The 3,800-nt window shown below is 27.5% G+C and overlaps 1 protein-coding gene across 2 annotated transcripts in view; it reads left to right on the plus strand.

Annotated features, from left to right (window-relative positions):
• Positions 1 to 3,800, plus strand: part of LRRIQ1 (leucine rich repeats and IQ motif containing 1) — a 186,439-nt gene that overhangs the window by 53,789 nt on the left and 128,850 nt on the right. The gene's annotated exons all lie outside the window — the stretch shown is intronic.

Here is a 3,800-nt window from a genome sequence, read left to right on the forward strand (position 1 = left end):
TAGAAATATCAACCACACATTTTAAAAGCAATTTTGACTAATTTTTCTTTGTTCTCTTTGCTCATCAGCCATATGTGATTTTGTTTACTTTAAACTATTACCTACTTTTCTGTATTTAAAGAATGTTTGTCATAGAATATTTTCTAAAGAAATATAATTTAACATTAGTTTTTTTATAATACCAAAATATAATAAATCATAACTTTTCAGTTATATTTCAGTATGTAAATTGGACTAAATTCTCTATCATGAAATTCTAATTGATATTTTTCATGAAGTACCTTTTACAAAAGAAATTTCTAATTGTGATATTCTTAGAAACTTTATTCATACTAAAATCCTTATAACATTATACTTTGATTTATGAGATAGTTTACCAGAATATATTCATTGTTTTGGTAGGATTTATATTTTTAAATTTAGTTAAATGATAAAAATATTTTGCTTAATATAAGCTAAAGACCTAAATTTAAATATAGCTTCCATCCTTGGAGAATCACGTTCTACTAAGAGAACTGTACTTGGATGATAACAGCATTTCAACTGTAGAAGCATTTTCTTTATATTGGCTGCCTTTACTACAAAACCTGACTCTCTCTCAAAACAGGTAAAAATAAACTTTGCTTAAATAATGAATGCAGTGAATGATTACTTAAATGTGTGATTTTTATAACAAGTAGAAGAAAAGCTGTTAGTTTTTTTCCAGTAATTTAATGAAAGTGCATAATAATAAGTTATAAATATAACTTTATAGAATTTAAAAATTAGTATATTGACATACCCTTGAATTTTAGTAGACTTTTAATTGTCTCTTACCCTACTCTTTTATTTCTTCTTAAAGACCCACTTGCAGAAATCTCTGAGGGCATGTTTGTTTATATTTGTAAAGAACATAGTCCTTTAAAAATAGAGGAGGTAGTTAATTTAATTCAGAAGGATGTCTCATTCTCTCAAATGGTACTTATTAACTCCTGGAAGAACGATTTTTAATCTGCTCTCTACTTGCATGTCTTTTTGTAACTTTTAAGATTGATGTAAATTTGATTTCTCTAAGGATATAAAGTAACACTTTAAAAAAATACCTTAACATTAAATTGAGATGGATACCTGCCACAGAAGATCCATTTGAAACCACCAAACATCTGGATCTTTGCAGAAAATAACTGTCTGAAACCAAAACAGGAGCACGATGTGTGTATGTCTCCCTCTGCTTAATATTTCATTGAGACCTGTTCACTCTAATATGATTAATTTCATGAAAGGCACACGGAGTAGGAGAAAGGGAACCACCTTTAACAAGAAATTTCTTCTTGGAGTTAAACAATTCTTGCAAAACAAGTGAACAAGGACAACACAATGTTAATATATGTACCCATTTTTCCTCCAAAAAAAATAAAGTTTTCTCTCAATCTCTGCCGCAGTAGTGCTCATCCTTTGAGCGTGGATGTCTCAAATGATTTAACTTCCACCTATTAAACTATTCCACTATTTAATAAATCAAAAACTGAATCTGTATTCAAAAATTCCCTCAAATTGTTTTAATCAGATCTAAAATATAAAAGGAGATTTGACTTTAAAAGGACATTTATTCCAGATCCAAATCATTCAGACAATACTGTTTAGGTAATTTGGGCTATCCACAAACCCATTCTATCTTTTCATGATATTTCCAGATAAGAAATAAAATTTTAATAGAAAACTTAGCAATGCTTTGGATATATGCAATAAATTACTCAGTAATTGATGTATCTAGCATATATCATTGAAATGGATCTCAAGCCACATTGATAAACATAATATTTTAAAAGATTAGAAATATTTAAATCAAAAACTTTTTTGACAAATAATGCCTTTAATTTTTTTTGGACAACTTAAATCATCAAAGAAATATTCTCTTTTTAGAAGTTAAAATTAATACTAGCTGAGACATTTGCCCTAATCAATCTGATATGACTAGAGGTGATAAGTTTCTATGACTAGAAGTTATATAAACTAGTTTATTAAAAATTTTTAACATTGATAACAGTAAACGAGATACTAAAAGCAAATAATACTTATTTAGAATTTTGTTTGCTTAACCTTATGAAATTTGGACATTGAGGTGGTGTTGGCTATTTTGGGGGCTGAAAAACTGAGTAATATACGTCCTTACCCTCAAAAAATTCTTAAGAATAAAAGAATTTAATCTTTTGAACTTAACTATATAAAAAAGAGGCAAAATTATTATATAATATGTGCTTTTTGGATTTTTTAATAATACTGTCACTTATATTTGAATAGAGTTTTTGTGAGTCTCTCAAAGTTCTTTGCACATGTAGCCTTCTACCATTTCTGAGAGGATGAAGGGAGAAAGTCTGAAGGAACCAGAGAAATGTGATCAATATGATTAGATATATATAATATAAAATTATCTTCTAAACTCATAGTGAAAAATAATTTTCAACCTAAGATTTTTCACAATAAGTTAATATTGTTAACTGTAAAAACTACCCATCTTACATTAATCTTACATGTGCATTGACTTTTTCAGAACCATATCAGTTTGGGTAAAACCCAACGTCAGCAGATCTAGGTTTGAATTCTGAATCTATAATTTATCTGTCAGTTGATATTGAACAACTAACTCTCTTCTCACTGAACCTCACTTTTTTTTTTCCATGTGTGAAAAATAAGATAGTATTCCCTACCTTACCTATTTTATGGGATTTTAATGATGAGCCAAAAGGAAAATGTATGTGAATACATTTTATAAACCTGAGAAAAATTTTATAAATATGATATTTGGATTTGTGGCTGGTATATCTTTTAAATTGTTTATATTTTCCTTTTAATTTTTGATAGATATTTTCATCACAAGGAAGAAATTATGTATCCATATGCTTTTTTTGTGAACAAATGAAATACATATAAAGAATGATACTTAGTACATATTGTTCGAAATACTTGTTTCATCCTGACTTCTGTTTTAAATTTTCATTAGGACATGTGACTGTTTTAAGTTTAACTCAGAGGCGTTCTAATTGGAAGACTCTCCAGCTTCATAAGCCTTTCTATTTCCAGTGAGACTCAAAGTAGGAGCAGAAAGTGGAAACTATTAGCCATTGGCTGCTCATTGTACAAATCTTTTGCTTTTTGTCTTCTTTGAAATTTATATCTTTTATATGCCCAGGGCTAATGTGACAAGGTCAAATGGTATTAGGTTTTCACTAATGTCCTTTGTCTTTCTGGTTTGAATTTTCTTAGAAAAAAATATAGAGAGAATGTCAGTAAAAAGGAAAAGTTCTGGAGAGTTTTTTTTTCTTTTTCTTTTTCTTTTTTTTTGTAAGATTCTACTGTTAGGTTTCTACCATCCTAATGAATAGTCATAAAAGTGAACAAATAGCCAGTTTTCTTGATTAACATTTCCAAAAAAAAAAAAGAATATGATTCTAAAACATGACTAGCTAAAAAGATAAAATTTCAATATTATAAAAATATTTGGTGAAAAATATTTCCTTACTGGGATTGATATTTGCACAGGAGATTTTTGTTTTTAACTCTAAAATTTATTGGTTATTTTTACTTGATGTTGTCATATAACCTATATGTTACTTATATGTTGACATATAACTTAGCAGTTGAAAACAAGATATTCTGAAAAAAAAAGATAAAAACTAATCAAACTTTCCAAATCCTTTTAGTAGAAGGACAAAAACTTAATGTAAGAAATATTTTAAAGGTAGAAAATAAATAAGAATATTCTTGTTAATAAGTATATTTATTAGAATTATATATTCACTTGAAGAACTTTAATTTCTTGC

This window comes from Pteropus vampyrus, unplaced genomic scaffold (assembly GCF_000151845.1).
Source record: "Pteropus vampyrus isolate Shadow unplaced genomic scaffold, Pvam_2.0 Scaffold9, whole genome shotgun sequence".
NCBI classification, from domain to species: Eukaryota; Metazoa; Chordata; class Mammalia; order Chiroptera; family Pteropodidae; genus Pteropus; species Pteropus vampyrus.